Consider the following 23846-nt stretch of genomic DNA (forward strand, 5'->3'; position numbering starts at 1 on the left):
GGTTGAACAAGCTGTAGGACCTTGGGTCGGGGTGGGGCGCGGGAAGCCTTGGACCTCTCCAAGCTTTGGTTTCTCACCTGTACAAGTATTGGATGATGATTCCCGTTGAACAGTTCCAACGAGGCAAAGCTTACACCAGTGCTTTGTCAACTTGAACACGCTTTACCCATGTGAGTTATGCCATCATAGGACTCATTACCTGAGTCAACGCTTCCAAAAGGGTTCAAGTGCCTTTGACCTAAGACACACCTCTGTGAAAAGTTCACATGTATGAACTTTTCCTTCACGCACGCCACGTCATAGGCAGGATTGAAAATGAACTATGCGTTTTGTTGAAATGCGTCACAATTACTTCTTTGCAGTAGGGGACACGAAAGGTGGATTTTCAGAAATGTCCCATCTCATTGCACAGACTTTGTTAACAAAGGTGCTGCTGTTTTCTGTGCTTTGTTTACTGACAGTGAAAGAAGAAAAGTGAGGGGGGTGGTGTTATAAAAAGAAAGTAAAACAGAAAATCCTGAGAACACCTGTTTTCATGAGATAAGAACTCTGTTCTCGCTCTGGAAGCATAATCATCGTCATCATTATCCTCATATGAATGAAAACAGAGCGAGGCAGCTCATTCTCATAGAAATTCCTGAGATCTTCATTCTTTCCTGGTATTTGGTTGGGAAAAAAAAAGAGTAAGTTTATCTCATTGTTTTCCCCAAAGTATAGGCCAGGATTAAGAGCCTAGATCCATAGCCTGTATGCATAATGAGGGCATGTTATTAGCTGGAGTGGAGGAAAGTCAGTCTGACTTGATATCATTATTTTATTTCACTTGCAGTAGAAGCAAACCTTAGCTCTTCGATAATAAAGGTCGGTCTGGATGCTTCACATACAGTCATACCTCTGCAATTATTGCAGGTTCGGTTCCAGACCACAGCAGTATATCGCAGTATCACATGAATGTTTTGTTTTCCCACTGCATATAAAAGTTATGTTTACACTAGACTGTATGCTATTAAGTGTGCAATAGCATTATCTCTATAAAAAAGATATGTACGTGCCTTAACTTAAAAATACTTTATTGCTAAAAAATGCTCACCATTGGGCTTCCCTGGTGGCGCAGTGGTTGAGAGTCTGCCTGCCAATGCAGGGCACACGGGTTCGAGCCCTGGTCTGGGAAGATCCCACATGCCGCGGAGCGGCTGGGCCCGTGAGCCACAATTACTGAGCCTGCGCGTCTGGAGCCTGTGCTCCGCAACAAGAGAGGCCGCGATGGTGAGAGGCCCGCGCACTGCAATGAAGAGTGGCCCCCACTTGCCGCAACTAGAGAAAGCCCGCGCACAGAAACGAAGACCCAACACAGCCAAAAATAAATAAAGAAATAAAATTTTAAAAAACATGCTCACCATTCTCTGAGCCTTCAGCACGTCATAGGTGTAAAATCAAAGATCACTGATAAACAGATACCATAACACATATAATCGTGATGAAAAAGTTTGAAATACTGAGAGAATTACGAGAACGTGATGACACAGACACGAAGTGAGCAAAGGCTGTTGGAAAAATGGCGCCGATAGACTTGCTGGATGCAGGGTTGCCATAGACCTTCAATCTGTAAAAAAAAAAAATGCAATATCTGTGAAGCACAAGAAAACGAGGTATGTCTGTTGCTGGGTGCACCCAGCAATCCTGTTTTTAAGCTTTGTTTTCAGGGTGCCCAAAAAGTGCCCTGCTTTTAAAAATCCCCTCCCTATTGCACCCCTGTTGCAAACGTTTGAGACCTCACTGTAGGAGAGTCTTGGGTGAGCTGTCGATCTGAACGTGGAAATGTGCCTGCAGTTAGGCTCTCCCGCCATCAGGAGGTGCCGTGTGCCGGGATTCCTTTGGGTTGACCTGCAGAGAAGGACAGGTGTAGGGCCAAGAGTTGACCACGATTTTCTAAATGGAAACTTCATGGAAACTGCTAGAAGTCCTCAAGCATTGTCATTAAATGGGATACACAGTGTTTGATGCTAAAATTGTGTTTAGAACAACACATAGAGATGCACTGGTTATGATGACCCTGCCCTCCTGCTTACCTAACCTTAGCGACATTGAGCCTGGGGGTTAGGGTTTTATTTATTTTTTAAATTTAGTTTTAAATTATGGTAAAATACACATCACATAGCATTTACCATTAGTGATATTGAGAATATTCTCAATGTGGTACCACCATCCCCATCGTTGAGTTCCAGAATATTTTCATCCCCGCAGATGGAAACCATGTGCCCATTTAACAATCATTTGCAATTCCCTCCACCCCCCTCCCCTTGGCCACAATGAACCCGCTTTCTGTCTCTCTGGATTTGCCTATTCTGGACGTTTCCTGTCAATGGAATCACACACTGTGTGTCCTTCTGTGTCTGGCTTCTCTCACTGAGCATCGTGTATTCAAGGTCTGTTCACGTTGTAGGCTGTGTCACAGCTTCACTCCTTTTCATGGCTGAGTGATATTCCACTGTGTGGATGGACCTTCTGTTTATCCATCATCCCTTGATGGACACTTGGGCTGCTTCCACCTTTTGGCGATTGTGACTAGTGCTGCTGTGAGCATTCAGGCGTGTATTTTTATTTGAACCCTAATTTTCCTTTCTTTTGGGTCTATATCCGGGAGTAGAATTGCTGGGTTTCAAAATCGAGTCGAAGTGCCAAACTGTTTCCACATTGGCACCACCCTTTACGTTCACACCAATGGTTGTACAAGAGTCCCCATCTCTCCAGATCCTGGTCAACTTGCTAGTTTCCATTTTTTGGATTACCCATCCTAGTGGGTGAGGGGGTTAGCGATCTGACATGGCGAGGCCATCGTGGACCAGTTTCATGAGTTTCTAACCCATCTTTTGGGATGTGGGGGGATGGGGGTTCTTCTCATTGGTCAGATTCTGGGCACAGCTGGGCAGTCCCTGGAGGTGACTCCACACACCCCTCTCCTTCCCATATATCTGGGACCCTCATCAGCTGTTGAATTCACGGTGACGTTCTCCATGGCCTGCCCTCGGGGGACCCACTCGGGAGTCCACACAGGACACACGTGTCCCTCACAGGGATGGTCCATCACATGTTCTGGTTTCTGGTCGCCCGGCAGGAGAAACTGCTGTGATGACACCTGCTTTTCTTAAAAGTCTCAAACCCTTATGACAGCATCAGGGGTGACCTCTCCCAGGAGGACGTGTGTTTAAGAACCTGATTCTGTGAGACCACGGTGCCTTCCTGAAACATTCACTCTGTCGTGGTCAAATTGTGTGGGGGGGGAACTGCCTGGTCCAGAGGGTTTAGGGGGGCTCCCAAGATCTCCTCAGAGAGGCGTCCCCTGCGTTCACCTACGTGTGAGGACAGATCCGCGGTCCTGGCCGGGATCCCCTGAAGGGGACTCAGTGTCTGGACGGATGCTTGGGTTCTGTTTGCTTGAGCACAGCTGGGACTCTGGGTGCCCCACAGGGATGAATAAGGCTGAGCCCAGTGTCGGGGCGGGGGAAGGACCGCTGGCTCATGGCTGAGTGTGGGAGGGGAGCACAGGGATGAATAAGGCTGAGCCCAGTGTCGGGGCGGGGGAAGGACCGCTGGCTCACGGCTGAGCGTGGGAGGGGAGCACAGAGCCCTCAGTGCACCAGGGGCTACAAAATGCACCCAGCCTGGCGGGGGACTGGAGTATTTCTGCATGAACCAGAAACGTCCCCCGTGCAGGGGGCTGTTCGGGCTGGGGCTTCCCTGCATTTGGCATTTGCAGAACTCTTTGGTAGCTAAATACACTTTAATTCCAAGCCCATGCACAGATGCCCCAGGGCAATGAATCCAATCAAAGGGTGGTCCTGATGGAACGCCCCAGGGCCAGGCAGTGATCTGCTTCTTGCTGACCTGAGCAGCCCTGGCTGCTTAATTGTATTGGTGGGCACAAGTGCGGAGCCCGCCCCCCTGGCCGATGGTCTTTGGGGGTGGATTGCACCTCCAGGACCCGGCCTGAGGCTGGGACTCTCTCTTCCGGAGTTCACGCTGCCCGGGCAGATGCTGCTGGTGTGATGTGATCGGGGATCTGAAGTTTGTGTTTGTGAAACACTGTTGCACAGGGACTTCTGGTTTCAGGAGCAAATAAGGATTTTCTTCTCATGTGTGTTCTAAAATTAACATGAGAATTTGTTGAGGGATGGTGTGTGCATTTGTGAGTGTGAGTGTGTGTATGTGTGTATGTATATACACAGAGAAAGTAGATGCATAGATATATATAAATTAGATTAGATAGATTGAGGATACATGATGACAGATAATAATGGTAAGTGATAGATACATAGATTAGATACATAGATGATATAGATAGATACATAGATTAGATATGTAGATAGCTGATAGAAGATTGGTAGGTAGGTAGATAGATGATTGATAGATGGATGAATGGATGGATGGATAGATAAAAGATATATCGAGAGACTGTTGATGGATGGATAGATAATAGATGGATAGATAGATAAATAGAAGAATGGATAGATGAATAGATGATAGATAATAGAATGATAGTTGGATGGATGGATGGATGATAGATGATAGACAATAGATAGACAGATAGATGATAGATAAGATAGGTAGATGAGTAGATACCTAGATTGATAGATAAGATAGTTAGATGGGTGGATAGATAGATAGACAAACAGGTAGATAAATAGGTAGGTAAATAGGTAGATACCGAGATTGATAAGATTTAGACGGGTGGGTGGATGGATGGATAGGTAGGTAGGTAGGTAGGTAGATGATTGATAGATATTTATTATAAGAAATTGGCTCATGGGGCCTTGGAGGCTGAAAAATCCCAAGATCTGCAGGTGAGGCAGCAAGCTGGAGACCCAGGAAGAGCCGATGTTCCCATTCAGGTCCGCAGGCAGGAGGAGACCGACGTCCCAGCTGAGCAGTCAGGCAGGAGGAGTTCTCTCTCACTTGAGGAAGGTCTGCGTTTCCGTTCTAGACAGACCTTCACCTGATTAGACGAGGCCCACCCACCCTGGGGAGAGCAATCTGCTTTGTTCAGCCCACCAATTCAAATGCTCATCTCATCCAGAAACACCCTCCCAGACACACCCAGAATCACGTTTCACCAGCTGTCTGAGACTCCCGTGGCCATCAAGCAGACACATACGATTCACTTGGGAATCACCTGGTGGGACCCGTTCAATCCAGATCTCTGAGGATGGTACCCCTGTTACTGTTAATAGCTTCCTGGGAGATGTCTCTTCTATAGCCAGGGTGGAGAAGCTCTGCAGAGGTCCCCATGGAATGGGGGTTCCTGAGAATGATGTTGAGTGGGACCCCCACTTGCCTCCTCCCCCTCTGAACCTACTGTAACTTCACCATCTACTTAGCCAAGGGACGCACTTCTATACGGACCCTTGCAAACACACCCCCTTCCTCGTTTTCCTTTGTAAGTGACGGTTAATTGTTGGATTTCAAAATCAGCTTGTTTCCAAAGAAAACATAAGGGAGACAGTCAGACGCGGCATCGGCTTCTTTGGGGATAGACACGAAACTGCCCAGTCTGGGGCATTAGCTGGTTACAGTGGATGTAACGGAAGCCTCTGAACCCAGCTGCTAACTTCACCTGGTGGCACAGGCGTAGAAACTCTTCCCCAAATAGGCTGTTAGGATGATTGCAACACACCTCTGGGTTGTCAGGTAGAAAGGCTCTTTCCTTTAATGACCGAGTCTTTAAAAAATGCTATTTTCAAACACAAGTACGCCTTTCAGGTTCGGAAAGCTTTTGCTGAAAGGCACAGAGCTGAGAGAGAGATGCACTCAGATAAACCTGTTATCCCAAGGAATAAAAAGAGGTTATGCTACTCATGTCAGAAATGCGTGGGAATTTAGAACCAAGTGGCAGACAGCATATAAAATGGAATATTTCTTTCATGGGGGAAGGACTTGAATGGTTAATTCTTACAGCACATTTAAGTACATTAAGTGTTGCCAAATATATCCATTTTGGGGTCTTTCCACCTTTGAAAGTTAATTGCCAGTGATGTCCATTAAACCAGACACACACATGCACACAATACATTTGCAGAAACAGATTCTGGAAGATGGTGGTCGAAACCTATTTGGGGCAAGAAGGTTTTTCTTAACTGTAGCCCCCAAATTTGAGAGGCGAATCTCGTCATCTAAAGAGTGAGAGGGACCCACGCGTCCCAGTATTCACAGCAGCACTATTCACAGTAGCCAAGACGTGGAAGCAACCTCAGTGTCCCGCGACAGAGGAATGGGTAAAGAAGATGTGGTCCATATACACAATGGGATACTAGTCAGCCATAAAAAAGGAATGAAGTAATGCCATTTGCAGCAACATGGATGGACCTGGAGGTTATCGTACTAAGTGACGTAAGTCAGGCAGAGAAAGACAAATATCATATGATGTCACTTTTATGTGGAATCTAAAATATGACACAGACGAACTTATACAAAACAGAAACAGACTCACAGACAGAGAGAACAGACTTGTGGTTGCCAAGGGGGAGGGGATGGAGGAGGGAAGGATTAGGAGTTTGGGATTAGCAGATGCAAACTAGTATATATAGGATGGATCAACAACAAGGTCCTACTGTACAGCACAGGGAACCATATTCAATATCCTGTGATAAACCATAATGGAAAAGAATATGAAAAAGAATGTATATGTATATATGTGTTTATACATATATATGTATGTATAATTGAATCGCTTTGCTGTACAGCAGAAATTAACACAACATTATAAATCAACTCTACTCAAAAAAATACGGTTTGAAAAAAGAGTGAGAGGGTCCCAGTGGGGCACCATTTGCCCCTTACCAGTGTTCCCTCAGTTATAGAAGACAGAGGTCTAAACGTGACATTTGAGGGAAAAAAAAGGTTTCTTCTCAGTGTCTGACTTTCCGCTTCTAACTCTTCCGGTTAGAGTGTGTGTAAACTTATCCTGAAGAAGTTAAGTGACACAGCATGGACAAAGAAGGATGGTTTGAAAAGCTTGTGTTCCTGCAGAAGAAATACAATATTATGGTCTCATCACATTATTGGTTTCCAGCCAGACACCTGTGGGCATCTGTTCCTTGGTTGGCGGACTTTGCACCCGTGACGTTCACCCTTGCATTCCCCAGCCTCAGGGTCTTTCAGCGTCTGCAACATTATGGGGTGGGATGTTTGACAGTTAAAATGTACCAAAGCAAATCAAGTGTGATCAAGAAGTTTTTAAAATTTCAATAGAGTTGACGTATCATGTTATGTTAGCTTCAGACATACTACACAGTGACTGGACATTTGCCTATGTTACGAAATGATCCCCACGATGGGTCTAGGCACCAGCGGTTCCCGTACAAAATGATTACAATCTCATTGACCACATTCCTAAAGCTGTATAGGAGATCCCCGTCCAGTTATAAAATAAATAAGCCAGTCAGGAACTTGGAGAAGTTTGGTATTTCACAACGCAGAGGCTGGGACCTGATCCTAAGCCAGCGGTGTTGACACAGCTGTCATTTCCATAGAGCACAGCTCTCTATACATGTGGGTGCGTGACTCGGATGTACAAACACACATCCATTATAAGAGATCTCTATGTGCACACAGAGGTTCTCCCAGAGAGCTCAACTGCCCAAGTGTGGGAATTAAAGGAACGGGATGACGGGGGTACTCGTATCAAGTCATGTACCACCTGGGGTTGTGCCTCCCATGAGGGATCCTCCATCCTGGGGACCTGGCTGGGGTCCCCTGAGACCCTCAGCTCCCTTTCCGAGCCTCTGGTCCCCAGCCAAGCCTGAGCCAGCCTGGATGTCAGCCTTGCTTCTTCCTTCTGGGACGAGGGGAGCGTGAGGGTATTGTACACGCAGAGTGCGGAGTGCTGCTTTGGGGTGACACACACACACACACACACACACACACACACACACAACAACAGTGCTCCAGATGGTGCAGTTTTCATGTTTACTTGGATGTGAAAACATAAATAACTGTTTCCTGTAAACCTTTTCAAGCTCTGACACATCTGTTTTATTCCTATGGGAGCGTAATTCAAGGTATTTTTCATTGATGAAGGTCCTTGCTTGGAGCAACTGCATTTCTTTCCTATTATCTTGCAAAGCTGGTTTCCAAAATCTTTTCATCTGCTGATAATTGATACATAGACACTTCCTTCCTTCCTTCTTCATACTTTCAAAGGTGTTTGCAAGAGTGATAGATACATTTTAATCTTTTCAATCATAGTTTTGCCGGGAACCATCCCATCACCTGTTCTTGTATTTTTAAATGTGTCTGGAGGTCCCTGTCTGTATAAGGGAATTGCTTTCTACTGGAATCCCACACTGAAGCCATCGCTCCAAATTCAGAATTCAGGAGTGTTGCTTGTCTTGGACGTACCTTATCCCTTCAGCCAGTGAGGGGCTAAAATCCAAAGAATGTTTGCTTGTCTAAAATGTTCAGTGAGATCTCTGAGCTTTTACTTTTTCTTAAATCGGGTTTATTGAAAGATGGTAAAATTCTCCAATTCTTAGATGCCTAGTTCTGTGCGTTTCGACCACACATGTATACAGTGGTATAGCACCCACCATGAGCAACTACAGAATCCATCCGTCACCCCCAAATGCTCTCCTGTTCTCGTGGTTGATCAGTCCCACCAATTTTCATCACCAGACGCAGGGAATTTAGGGCTGAGAGTGCTGTGGGCACAAAGTTTGTTACTTCGGCACCATCATATACTCCTAACCTTTTTGTCTTAATTCTTCACAAATGTATCGTTTCTTAAAACTATATAAAAATATAAAAGCTCCCTCCTCTCGTGCCGGGGTCGTGGGTTAGCGGGGCTCCTGTATGTAATTACATTCGCTTTTCTCCTGTTGATCTGTCTTTTTTATTATGGGGCAGGAGGGTCTCAACCAAGAACCTAGAAGGGTAGAGGGAAAGTTACTTTTCCTACCCTTCCATCTTCAGGCCTCTTTTCATGAGCTCATTTGTCATCTTTGTGCGTCTCTTCTTTGATGAAGTGGTGATGTGTACGGGGAAATCTTTAAAAGCAATGTTTTGTTTTATCACTGAACTGGGGAGAGTTGGTGTATATCCTAGTCTGTTATCATTTATAGACTTTTATATTGTCTCTTATCCTATGTAAACCTATATTCAGATGAATAGATGATAAGATGTATATATATGTATATATTTCTCTTTGTATAGATTATAAGATGGATTCATATATGCATAAAATCAGCTGTGTGTTTAAATTTTTATTTTTCAGTCTAGGGCATGTCTTTTCATTTTCTTAATTGTGTTTTTCAAAGCATAGAAGATTTTAATTTTTTTCTTTTCATTTTTTAAAAAAAATTTATTTATTTATTTTTGGCTGTGTTGGGTCTTCGTTTCTGTGCGAGGGCTTTCTCTAGTTGCGGCGAGCGGGGGCCACTCTTCATTGCGGTGCACAGGCCTCTCACTATTGCGGCCTCTCTTGTTGCGGAGCACAGGCTCCAGATGCGCAGGCTCAGTAGTTGTGGCTCACGGGCCTAGTTGCTCCGCGGCATGTGGGATCCTCCCAGACCAGGGCTCGAACCCATGTCCCCTGCATTGGCAGGCAGATTCTCAACCACTGCGCCACCAGGGAAGCCCTTCTTTTCATTTTTTTTTTTTTTGAATTTTATTGATTGATTGATTGATTGATTGATTGATTTTTGGCTGTGTTGGGTCTTCGTTTCTGTGCTAGGGCTTTCTCTAGTTGTGGCAAGTGGGGGCCACTCTTCATCGCGGTGCGCGGGCCTCTCACTATCGCGGCCTCTCTTGTTGCGGAGCACAGGCTCCAGACACGCAGGCTCAGTAATTGTGCCTCACGGGCCCAGTTGCTCCGCGGCATGTGGGATCTTCCCAGACCAGGGCTCGAACCCGTGTCCCCTGCATTGGCAGGCAGATTCTCAACCACTGCGCCACCAGGGAAGCCCTTCTTTTCATTTTTTAATTGCAGTACACTTGCTATACAATTATAAGTTACAGATGTGCAGTATAATCATTCACCATTTTTAAAGGTTATACTCCATTTATAGTTATTGTAAAAATATTGGCTCTATTCCCTGGGTTATACAATATATCTCTTAACTTTTTTATTTTATACATAGTAGTTTGTACCTCTTAATCCCCTCCCCCGTCTTGCCCCTCCCCCGACCGGTAACCACTAGTTTGGTATCTGTATCTGTGAGTCTGCTTCTCAAACCATAGAAGATTTTAATTTTGATGAAATCCAAATTATCACCAGTTTTTTCTTCTATGGACCATGTATTTTGGTGTCCTGCCTAATAAGTCTTTGCCTAACCCAGGGTCACAAAGATCTTTTCCTGTTTTTCCTGTACAGGTTTTACACATTTAGGATTTACCCATAGGTCTATAAGCCGTTTTGAGTTAATCTTCTGCTGAGGTGAGGTATAGATGCATGTTCCTGTTTCTGCAGACGGATAGTCCCAGGGTTCTAGCACCATTTGTTAAAAAGATGATCCTTTCTCCTTTGAATTACCTTGGCGTCTTTGCCCTGCAATTTACCCTACAAGCATGGTGTGTTTTCAGACGGTCTCTTCTCTTCTGTTAATTCATGTCCACCCTGATGTTAGTCCCACACTGTTTTGATTCCTGTAGCTTTATCGTCAGTCTTCACATCAGCAAGTGTAATTCCTCCAACTTGCTTCTTCTTTTATATGATTGTTTGGGCTATTCTGAATCCTTTGAGTTTCCATATTAATTTTACAGTCAGGTCAGTGTATCTATTTCTACAAAAATACCTGCTAGGACTTTGATTGAGTTTGAATTGAATTTATAGATTACTTATAGATTACTTCCCTGTGCTCTACAGTAGGCCCTGGTTGTTTATTTTATATAGAGTAGTGTGTATCTGTCAATCACAGACTCCTAATTTATCTCTCCCCTGCTTCCCCTTTGGTAACCATAAGTTTATTTTCTTTGTCTGTGACTCTATTTCTGTTTTGTAAATCAGTTCATTTGTATCATATTTTAGATTCCACATATACCTGATGTCATATAGTATTATTTGTCTTTCTCTGACTTCACTTAGTATGATAATCTCTAGGTCCATCCATGTTGCTGCAAATGGCATTATTTTATTCTTTTTATGGCTGAGTAGTATTCCACTCTGTGTGTGTGTGTATGTATGTATGTGTGTGTGTGTGTAAATATATATATATATGACATATACATATATGTATATATATATCACATCTTTTTTACCCTAAATAGTATTTTTAAAAACTTTAATCGTTCACTGATAGTCTATAAAAAATACCATTGACTTTTGTAAATTGATCTTGTTTTGTGACACATTCTTGCCAAGCTCACATTACATCTTTCAGTAGGCTTTTTCTAGGCACTTTGAGGTTTTCCATGTAGACAGTCTTTTTTTAAATAAAGTTTGCTTTCTTCCTTGCAGTCTGCATTCTCTTTCTTTGTCTTCCCTAGTTGCCCTGTAGGATGTTCATTTGGATGAGGGAAGCAATCCTTCACCATGAAGGATTATAGCTGTCAGTTCTGGTAGATGCTCTTTATAGGTTTCAGACGTTTTCTCTATTCCTAATTTGAGAAGAGTTTTTTTTTTTTTTTTTTTTTTTTTAAACAGAACTGAATGTTGACATTTGCCAAATGTCTTTTCTTGCATCACTGAGATCATAGACTTTTAATTTTTTCTTCTGTTGTCATGGTGAACTACCTTGATTTATCTCAAATGTTGAACCAATATCCCATTTCTGGGAGAGAGTCCTGCTTCCTTCTACCCTTGCTCATGGAAATTATTCTCTTCATACTGATGATTTTGCTTTTTAAACATCTGATGAGGCCAGCATTACTCTGATTAAAATTTTGAAAAACAGACTAAAACATTACGAGCAATTAAAACTCTTGGCAAAAGTTCGTCAACGGCAAATACGCCAAAACTCTTAACATAATGAATTGAGAAGTATTTCCTGTACTTCTGTTTTCTGGGAGTGTTTGTACCGAATAGAGATTTTTTTTTTTTTAACCTCCTTAAATATTTGGTAGAATTTGCCTGTGAAGCCATCTGTGTTTGGAGAGTTTTTTGTCTGAAACATTTAACCATAAATCTAATTCCTTTATTAGATATATGAGAGTTATTCATTTCTTCTTGAGTGAACTTTGGCCATTTGTGTATTTTGAGGAATTTGGATATATTTATCTAAGTAGTGAAGTTGGTGAGCATGAATTTGTTTATAATGTTTTCTTATTAATCTTTTAATATAATCCATCATGTCTGAGGGTTGTCCATCCTTCATACCTGGTATGTTATTTTTCTCTCTTTTATTTCCTGGAGCTACTTAGCTAGAGGTTTGTCAATTTTACTGACCGCTCAGAGAACCAGTGTATGATTCAGTTGATTATCTCTATTGATTTTCTGCTTTCAATTTCACTGATTTACACTCTTTACTGTTTCCTTGCTTCTGTTGATACTTGCTTTGTGTTTACTATGGTTTTCTTCACTTTCTTAAGGTAAGAGCATAAAATATTGATTCAAAACCCCTCTTCTTTCCTCCTACAAGCAATGAGGACTGCAAACACTCCTTTAAACACTGTCTAAGCTGCACCCCACAAATTTTCTTGTGCTGTGTTTGCATTTTTATCCAATTCAAAATATTTTCCAGTTTCCCCTCCCACTCCCCTTTGGTCTGTGGGTTATTTTGAAATGTGCTGTTTAACTTACCAATACTGGCAGATTTTACGTAACTTTCTGTTACTGATTACCAGTTTAGTTCCATTGTGGTCAGAGAACATATACTGCAGAATTGCACTTCTTTAAAATATGTTGGCTTTTGCTTTGTGGCTCAGAATCGGTTGATTCTGGTGAATGTTTTGTGGGCACTTGAAAATTATTCTGCGCTTGTTGGTGCCAAATGTTATAAATATCAGTTAGGTCGTACCGGGTGATGGGCTTGCCACAGAAGCAATGGATTAGGTATGTATTTAGATTTCCCTCCAGCATCCCATCCCGGCTTATCCCTAAAGGAGGAGGAGATTCTCCCAGCAGGACCAACGAAATCCCTGCACAAACAGATGAGTTTAAACTGCTCGTTCCCAATCTGGGGTGATTCTGCCCCCCAGGGGACACTTGGCGATGTCTGGGGGCCTGTTTGTCACAACTCGGGGAGGGGGAGCTCCTGGCATGTGGTGGGTGGAGACCAGGGGAGCTGCTCCGCACCCACAGGGCCCAGGACGCCCCGCATCAGAGAGTCACCCAACCTCAGATGTCAGTAGGGCCGAGCCTTAGAGCCCTGACTTAGCATCAGAGACTTTATCGTCTATCTATCTGTCTGTGTATCTGTCTATCCATCATCTAGCCATCATTCATCTGTCATCTCTGTCGATCATGCATCTGTCCATTTATCAGGCTATCACTTCTCTATCTGTCTGTCTGTGGCAGTGGTTCCAAACCAGAGATGACTTTGCCCCCAGGGGACAAATAACAAGAGATGACTTGGCCCCCAGGGGACAAATAGCAATGTCTGGAGACATTCTGGCTGTGACAGCTGTGGGGGAGGGGAACTCCTGGCACCTGGCGAGTGGAGACCAGGGGAGCTGCTCCGCACCCCACAGGGCCCAGGACGCCCCACATCAGACAGTCCTCCAGCCCCAAGTGTCAGTTCTGCTGAGGCTGAGAAATTCTGGGAGAAACAATGGGCTGATTACTCAGGCTGAACCAGAGATTTTTGGCAATTTTCCTGAGTGAGGTTTGTATTAGTCAGTGTTCTGCCAGCGAAACAGAACCCCGGTCTGATTATATATATACATACACACGTACATACATATAAGTACACTGGTTATATACATAGTGTATACAGATATGTACTATATATCAAACGACTATAGTATCTATATTTACAACCTATAATACATATATATATACACATATATAATATGTAATACACAATACATTAATATATTTTATATAGCACTATATAGAGATTTATTTATTTTTGAATTTACCTACATGGACATATAACATTGTGTAAATTTAAGGCATGCATGTTGATTGGATTCATTTATTTATCGTAACATAATTACCATTGTAGCAACAGTCAATCCCTCTACGACGTCCCATAATTACCATTTCCTTTTTGTGGTGGGAATGATTAAGATCAGGTCCCTTAGCAAGTGTGGTGTTTCTAATACAACATTGCTGTCTGCATTCACTATACTGTGCATTAGATCTCCACGACTGATTCGCCTCCTGGCTGCAGTAAGAGATTTATTAAGATATTTATCTCAAGGAATTGGCTAACTTAGTGATGGGGGCTGGCAGGTCTGAAAACCTGCAGGGCGGGTGGGCAGGCTGGACACTCAGGCAGAGGCTGTGGTCTAGGGATAGAATTCCTTTTTCCTCTGGGGAACCTCCGTCTTTGCTCTGAATGCCTTCGACTGATTGGACAAGGGCCAGCCGCCCCATGAAGGGTGCCGTCCTTTACATGAAGCCGGCTGCTTGTAGATACCAATCACGTCTACACAGTACGTCCAGCGGTGACATCTAGGCTCATGTTTGATTAAGCAGCTGGGGACTGGAGTCCAGAGAAGTGGACACAGAAGGACCAGCAGTCCTTTCTCCCTGGCGGTGGGTAGAGGGCCTCTGTGTCCCCTGATGGACGGGGTGCAATTACTGCGGGGAATGGAGCCGGCTTACGGGAAGAAGCAGCGATGGGGAAGGGGAGAGACCCGGCGGGCAGTCACGCCAACGGCACTTCACCGTCTGTCCTCCCCTATTTGCGGGAGGTGCCAACACACCACTGCCTTTGCTGGAACTTCTTTCATTGGGTTCTTTCCCCTGCGTCTTCAAGCCCAGAGTCAGGCGGGCGGTGGGCCTCGGGGGTGGTCACCAAGGGTGCAGGGCAGGCTGTGAGGCACGGCGTCCCGGCTGCTAGAGACCCCGGGAGTAACTCACGCGGGGATGCAGAGCCCGGAAGAGACTGAAAAAGGCAAGCTGAGGATGCGTTTTGTTTCCAGGCTCAGAACAGTGAGAATCAGGCAGCATCACAAACCTTCTCCCAGTGTATTCATGTCCTGACATAACGAATGTCCACAAACCGGGGACCTTAAAACAACAGAGATTTATGCTCTCTCAGCTCTGCAGACCAGAAGTCTGATTTCCAAGTGTCGGCGGCTTTAGGGGAGCAGAGACAGGAGGGAGGCGGCCACAAGCCCAGGGACGCCTGGAGCCCCCAGAAGCTGGAAGAGGCAGGAAGGACCTTCCCCTGGAGCCTCTGGAGGGAGGGCAGCCCTGGGACACCTTGACCTCAGACGTCTGGTCCCCAGGACTGTAGGAGATGGATGCTTGTTGCTATAAGCCATCTGGTTTGGGGTTACGGCTGTGGCAGCTCCAGGAAACTCATACAAGTCCCTACTCCTCTTCCGACTGGCAGTGAGGGTGAATTTCAGGGTAGGACCTTTCCCCGTGGTCCCCTGCCCCCAGCCAAGCATCATCTCCCGAGGCCATCACCTTCCCTCATCCAAACTGCCACAGGGGAGGATAAATATTTCCATTGGACTTTCTGTTTCTGAACCTCGAGGAAGACTTTCTTGTCCATCAGGCCACACTCTCTATGTGGTCTTTTCCGCGGGTTTATGACTCTGTCATTTCCAGTCACCCACTTGCACTTTTTTTTTTTTTTTTGGCTGTACCTCACGGCATGCAGAACTTCCCCAACCAGGGATGGAACCCGTGCCCCCTGCAGTGGAAGGGTGGAGTCTTAACCACTGGACCGCCAGGGAAGTCCCCCCCCTTGCACTTTGACCACAGTTTTGACTTTTCAGGGTCGTGCCTGATATCAGGACCTTGGCAGATGTTTTATTGACCTAGAGAGTGGAGATCTGGGATGGATGGTTCCAGGGTCTGCTCAGAATCTAAAGACGAGAACTTCAAAGCTAATTTTGGGGTTTAGGTCAGAGAAGGGTCAGGCTCTGGGTGCTCTCCTACGGAGCTTGCTGTTCATCGTTTCACAGGTTAACATTTTATGTAGGAGGTTTTCTCCACCTCAGCACGACTGACATCTGGGGCTGAAGGACCCTCTGATGTGGGACGTGCTGGGCCCTGCGGGGTGTGGAGCAGCTTCCCTGGTCTCCACCCACCACGTGCCAGGAGCACCCCCTCCCCCCAGTGTGACAACAAAAAATGTCCCCAGACATTGTTATATGTCCCCTGGGGGGCCAGGTCATCCCAGATTGCAAACCACAGCCATAGGTAGACAAATGGATGGATGGATGGACAGATAGATGATTGATATTACGTCTCCATGCTCGGTCAGGGTTTCTCAGCCGCAGCACGTCTGACATCTGGGGCTGGAGGACCCTCTGATGCGGGGCGTCCTGGGCCCTGCGGGCTGTGGAGCAGCTTCCCTGGTCTCCACCCACCACATGCCAGCAGCATCTCTCCCCACCTCCGAGTTGTAATAAATGTCTCCAGGCATTGCCAAATGTCCCTTGGGGAATAAAATCACCCCATTTGAGAACTGCCAGTCGATAGCAAAGACCAGACACTTTGCTCCAACCAGGGGGCATGGTGCAGTATTCGTGCAATATTTTCTGGACAAAGCAGAGGGAGTGGCTCAGGGAAAAATGCAAAAACCCTTTTTAATTGAGGAATCGGGCAAAGCTCCAGGGCAGAGCCAGGCCATTAAAATAAACCTTAGTGTAGGTGACATTTCTTTCATGGGAACCAATCATTTCAGGGCCTTAATTCTCTTACAGTTGAGAAGTTTCAGTATTGAGATGTTCCCGGGTTAAACACACTGTCCCCAGCGCCACCTGCGTGACCAGAGTTTGTGATCCGCTCTCGGACGGGCATTCCTTTGTTTCTTTTGCAGAAGTTTCTGCGCTGGGTTATGATGGGTGTCCTAGCATTTGGGACCACAGGTTGGCATCCATGTCTGGTCCAGCTATTGGATCAGTAGGTGGTTTTTTCCGCAGCACCTCTTGTGTGTTTTCCCATCTGTGAGGACAGGAGTCTGTCCTCACGGGGCTGCCAGTGGATTCTCAGGACCGTGGACCCCCTGGGGCATCAGGTTCGCGTGGCATGGATCTGACGGTGTTGGAAGACAGGCGTGGTGCCTTCTTTCCTCCCCTTCCTGCCGAGAGTCCAAGACACCTTTCGGGGGCGCCAGTGTCTCCCAGAAGCAACTTGAAAAGCACTGCTCTGGAGGTAGCCTGAGGCAAAGGTCATCAGTTGTTTAACCCAGGACGTCGCAGGTGCAGATTAACACGGAGATTCCCACCCTTCCTCTCTTCATGGTACCCTTGGTGCCTTGGCCTTTTTTTCACGGCTCTCATGGGGCCAAGAGAAATACCCAGTATTTCTATCGACCAATTATCTGGGCCCCAGATGGCATAATAAGCTTGGACAGATTCTGCTGGGTTTCCCTTGAAAATTTAAAACAAGCCCAGCACCTCTGTGAGTTCCCTGTGGTAGCTGGGGGTGCCTTGGCACAGTGTTTGGGAACCACAGGATCAGGACACCCTGGTTGGTTTGCACAAGTTGGCCCTTGGATGGATGTCACATGTTTTCTGCCCTACATTAGGAACTCCCACCCCCACCCCAGCAGATCTGATTTAGGGCCTTGGATGAATTCAAAGGTTTATTTTATCCAGTGCCTCTGTGCATCTTTGGGTGTGTTTACCTGGGCCAGAATTGTTCCTGTCTGAGGACCCAGGACATGGCAGCAAGATCTTAGGGGCCAGTCCTGGTATTCGTGCTGGAGGAATTTTCACTTCAAGGTCTGCCAGGTTCAAGACCCGTGTCTTTGTGGTGAGGGATGACCACGTCCAGAGGGTGGACCTTTTGGCCAAGAAATCCCTTTCAGTTTGCAGTTTGGGGTCTTTTCATGGGAGGAGCCCTGAGTCCAAGCTCTCCTATTGCACTGATATCTGTGGTTTGCCACTAGGTAGATAAAACAGAGCAGAGAAAATGCTAATCTAATAGAGGAAACGTGAGTGCCAGTGTCCAGCCAAACCAGCATTCGGCACACAGGCTGCCCATCCCTTTCTCCATCCTGTGCAGACATTACTAATCCATTGCAGAACTTCATGCACAGCCCAAGAGTCACTCCAGACTCTTCTCGACTCGGTGATATAGGGCGGAGAAAATGCCAATCTAATAGAGGACACGTGAGTGCCAGTGTCCAGCCAAACCAGCATTCGGCACGCAGGCTGCCCACCCCTATTCCCATCCTGTGCAGAAGTTACTAATCCATTACAGAACTCCCTTCCTGCCCAGCCAGCCCAGGGGTCACTCCAGACTCTTCTCTACTTGGTGGTACAAGGTGGAGAAAATACCAATCTAATAGAGGAAACGTGAGTGCCAGCGTCCAGCCAAACCAGCATTCAGCATGCAGGCTGCCCACCCCTTTTCCCATCCTGTGCAGACATTACTAATCCATTGCAGAACTACCTTCCCACCCAGCCCAGGGGTCACTCCAGATTCCTCTCCACTGTGTGATGCAGGCAGCCTTCACCTGTGGACCATGCTGGCCAGTGAGTGGGGACTCATTTAAGATTCCCGGTCTGGAACAAAACATACCAAACATGCGAAGTGTGAGTGACTCTGGCATCTGGGGGAGGAGAAGCGTTAGACTGATGGGGGGTGTTTTCCTGGAATGACCTACAGGGCGGCTGGGCACGTCCAGGCGGAGAGCCAGGAAGCATTTCAGCACCCCCCTTTCCGAGTCTGATGCCTCAGACTGTGAGGCCCCACGCTCAGCACCTTTAATTAGTCGGGGGCACGTTTCAGGGGCGGCGCAACCATGCCAGCTGCAGCGGGACGGCCCTCAGACGCTGCGCCCTTGCTCTCGGGCTTCTGAAATCCATCCTTTCACATTCAGTTCTACAGCGAAGGAACCTGCGCCCCACACCCCAGGACCCCGGGAACATCAGTGCACCCAAGCTTCTCCACAAGTAACGCTCAGTACTGTACCCATGTGGCTTCCGTCACCACCACTCAGGCAAAAAGAGCTTGTGAGCCGGGCTGGCCACGGCCCCTGTGTCCTGCTGGCCGGCCCTGCCACCTCCGGACAGGTTCCCATTTCCAGCCAGCCGCGGGCGTGGCAGCGGTACGGTGGCTGGCATCAGCACGGGGCTGCCCGGGGAGCCCCTCTTGGCTACACAGACATGAAGGCCGCCTTTCCGAGAAAAATGGGTGAATTCCTGGACCTGGTGCTGGGGGTCAGGATCATCTGCATGTTTTCAGTTATGGGGAAGCCCATCAGGGGAACCCGGAGGGATTTCAGTGATTAGCAAACCTAGACACAGGCAGGGCCGGACCCGGCAGGGATCCTAATATTCAGATGAACTGTGCAATTAATACATTTCTCATCAGGCTTTGGTGGCAGGGAAGCACCATGTCACTTGTCTGTCACTTGCTTGGTTGAAATACTCTGTCTGCCTAGCCAGTGGCATTGCAGGAAAATTAAATTTAGGAGAGTTTGCCGTGACTTTGGATTATTGAACAGCCCTGAGTGGATAGTCCTATGTTGATGAAAAGAGGTCAGAAGAGTGAGATGGAAAGAATTAGAAGCAGGGTCTCCAAGAGATTGTTGCACACCCATGTTCACCGCAGAGCTATTCACAACAGCCAAGACGTAGCAGCAACCCAAGTGTCCATGGGTGGATGGATGGATGGATGGATGGATGGATGGATAGATAAACAGAATATGGTCCATCCACTCAGTGGAATATGGCAGCCATGAGAGGGAAGGACATTCTGACACAGGCTACGGTGTGGATGGACCTTGAGGTCGTGATGCTCAGTGATAAAAGGAAGTCACAAAAAGACAAGTACTGTGTGATTCCATTTATAGGAGGTCCCTGGAGTTATCAAATTCATAGAGACTAAGAGTAAGGTGGTGGGGGCCAGGGGCTGGGGGAGGGGGATGGGGAGAGAGTGTTTAATGGGGGCAGAGTCTCAGTTTGGGATAATGAGACCTGGGGATGGATGCACGACAGTATGAATGTTCCCCTGGGAGGATGTGATTGGCCTGTTTGCGTGACCCTTCCAAGCTCTGGCAGCACCAAGCAGGCCCTGTGCCTGGTCCCTGGGGTCAGGAGGATTATTTGGCTCGGGGACCTTAATTTCAGGGGCAGCGTAAGGTGAACTTGCGGTTTGGGGCCACAGAGACCTCCCGATTTTAGCACGTCTCAAGGAAGCACATCATATGGGGCCATCACTTTGTGTCTCCCACCCCAGTCTTCACGCTGTGTCCATCTCGGATGGGCAGGATGTGAGGCAGGGAGACAGTGGTATGAACTGGGGCGGGGGGGGCGGCGGGTGCTACTTCAGGGATGGATGGAACAGGAGACACACCGGACTTGGTGAGCCGTGGCTGCCAGAGGAGGTGGAAGGTGTGTGTCCACCGGGATCGGTCCCGCACTCGCCGTCTGAGATGCAAAGGTGCATTGCCTGCTCCAGGAGCCGGGAGTTGGGCTTGTCGGCTACCAGCTCCCGATGCAGAGCAGGGATCTGTTAACAGCGTGGATTCTCAGAGTGGAGACGGCGTGGACAGCATCTGTAGAAGCCAGTTGTTTGGTGAGACTGTGGCTCGTGGGTTGGCCCGCAGAGGTGGGCATATTACATTAAGTGTGTTCTTGATGGGCTGGCGTGCCGATGCGAGGGCACACCTGGTCGGGGAGCTGCCAAAGCACGTACACGGATGAATTGCGCAGCGTGGAAACCTGGTCCTGGTGGTGACTTGTTGCCACGGCGACAGAGGATTTCCTCTTCTCCTAAACATGTGGGAAGAGTTTATTGTGCCCACTCGGAAAGCTCAGAGCTTGGGAGATGGGATGCCTGACAGCATTTGTGGTGACAGAGAGAACGCGGGAAAGATCACGGGTTGGGAAGTGTGCGGGGGAGGTTTCGGCTTTAAATTGGTTGGATTTAAGCTGTTTAAGAACATCCAGACGGAGAGCTCTGCTCTGCTGGGCAGCCCCTGGGCAGATTGGATTTTTTTTTTTAACATCTTTACTAGAGTATAATTGCTTTACAATGGTGTGTTAGTTTCCGCTTTATAACAAAGTGAATCAGCTATACATATACATACATCCCCATATCTCCTCCCTCTTGCGTCTCCCTCCCTCGGAAGATTGGATTTAAACGCAGTTGGTAAATGGAGGATTGCTTAAGAGCCTCAAATGAGAGTCTCCCAAGAGCAGCACGTAGATCACGGAACACATGTTCACGGAAACGTGCAGTCCATCAGATGAAAACTAAACTCCATCAGATGAAAACTGAAATTAATGGGCGGGTAAAGGAAGGGTGAGGAACACGAGAAACAGAAGTGGTGAGAACATCAGAAGGCCGTTCAGGACGCAGAGCTTCGCGGAAGTAAAAAGAGGAAAGAGCTTCAGCAGATGGGTGGGGGTCAGAATCGTCAAATGCTGGGGTTGGTGACACATGGACAGAACTAAAGACGCAACCCCGGCTCCGTAATGAGAAGGTGGCTTTTTTTTAGCATCCTCTCCTGTGCTTATGGGCCATTTGTGTATTTTATTTGGAGAAATGTCTATTCAAGTTCTTTGCCCATTTTTTTTTATTGAAGTAGAATTGATTTACAGTATTGTGCCAATCTCTGCTGTACAGCAAAGTGGCCCAGTTATACATATACAGACATTCTTTTTTATATTCGTTTCCATGATGGTTTATCACAGGATATTGACTAGAGTTCCCTGGGCTCTACAGTAGGACCTTGTTGTATATCCATCCTATATATAATAGTTTGTATCTGCTAACCCCAAACTCCCAATCCATCCCTCCTCTATCCCTTCCCCTTGTCAACCACAAGTCTGTTCTCTGTGTCTGTGAGTCTGTTTCTGTTTTGTAAATAACTTCATTTGTATCATTTTTTTTAGATGCCACATGTGGTGACATCATATGATATTTGTCTTTGTCTGACTGACTTCACTTAGTATGATCATCTCTAGGTCCATCCATGTTGCTGCAAATAACATTATTTCATTCTTTTTTATGGCTGAGTAGTATTCCATTGTATATATGTACCACATCTTCTTTATGCATTTCTCCATCGATGGACATTTAGGTTGCTTCCATGTCTTGGCTACTGTAAATACTGCTGCTGTGAATATTGGGGTGCATGGATCTTTTTGAATTAGAGTTTTCTCTTCATATATGCCCAGGAGTGGGATTGCTGGATCATATGATAGCTCTGTTTTTAGATTTTTGAGGAACCTCCGTACTGTTCTCCATAGAGGTTGCACCAACTTACATTCCCACCAACAGTGCAGGAGGGCTCCCTTTTCTCCACACTAGAAGGTGACTCTCTTAATGATGATTTTTTTGGCAAAGAGGAGGGGATTAAAGCTGTGCATAGACAGGAAGGGGTCGATGCTGTGTAACGAAGTGATGCCATGAGTATCAATTATTCTCTCAAAAATGCTGTGATAAAGAGGACGGAAAGGGGGGAAAGTCAAAAAGGAACAGCTGGGGATGGCATTAAAAATGGTACCCACCCTTCTTAAGCCGTTACGAGTTCCAGGTGTGAATCTAAGGCACACCCTAGCTACGAACACTTTTGTTACTCCTTTCTTCCTTGCCTTGTGGAAGCCACCGTGGTGATTCCCACTTGGAGATGAAGGGACCGAAGCACAGAGAGGTGACGGTACCCGCCCCAGGTCACACAGCTGGTAGGCAGCTGAGCTGGGATATGCACAGGTTCTTTTCTTTTTTTAAAAATATCTTTATTGGTGTATAATTGCTTTACAATGGTGTGTTCGTTTCTGCTGTACAACAAAGTGAATCAGCTATACATATACATATATCCCCACATCCCCTCCCTCTTGCGTCTCCCTCCCACCCTCCCTATCCCACCCCTCTAGGTGGTCACAAAGCACCGAGCTGATCTCCCTGTGTTCTGCGGCTGCTTCCCACTAGCTATCTATTTCACATTTGGGAGTATATATATGTCCATGCCACTCTCTCACTTTGTCCCAGCTTACCCTTCCCCCTCCCCGTGTCCTCAAGTCCATTCTCTGCGTCTGCGTCTTTATTCCTGCCCTGCCCCTAGGTTCTTCAGTACCATTTTTTTTAGATTCCATATATGATGGACAGGTTCTTAATCGATGGATTGAATTGGAAAACCAAGAAATTAAATGTGATGCTCTAACACCATCCCCTCCGGAGCTTGCCTCTGGAAACGAGGTGAATGGATGCTCACCCAGTTCCCTGTGCTGGTGGCAGGAGGGGGGGGGACCCGGCGGGCACTGTGGTCAGGGAAAGCCCTGGGACAAGGGGCAGCGGAGAGAGATGGGCAGAAGGATGTGGGCGCGACACCAACAGCTGGGTGCTCTTGGGGAACCGAGAGAGGAGAAATGGGCTTTGCGGGGAACGGGTTCACTCCAGTCAGCTGAGAGGGGTGTGTAATGATGAAAACAGGTGAGGCATGTTTTTTTTTAAATTTTATTTTATACTGAAGTAGAGCTGACTTACAATGTTGTGTTAGTTTCAGGTGTACAGCAAAGTGATTCAGCCATGTATATATATATATACACATACACACACACACACACACACACACACTCTTTTTCAGATTCTTTCCCCATATAGGTTATTACAGAATATTGAATAGAGTTCCCTGTGCTATATGGAAGGTCCTTGTTTATCTATTTTATATATAGTCATGTGTATATGTTAATCCCAAAGTCCTAATTTATCCCTCCCTTTCCCCTTTGGTAGCCCTAAGTTTGTTTTCTATGTCTGTGAGTCTGTTTCTGTTTTGTAAATAACTTCATTTGTATCATTTTTTTAGATGCCACATGTGGTGATATCATATGCT

Source organism: Balaenoptera acutorostrata, chromosome X (assembly GCF_949987535.1).
Source record: "Balaenoptera acutorostrata chromosome X, mBalAcu1.1, whole genome shotgun sequence".
NCBI lineage: Eukaryota > Metazoa > Chordata > Mammalia > Artiodactyla > Balaenopteridae > Balaenoptera > Balaenoptera acutorostrata.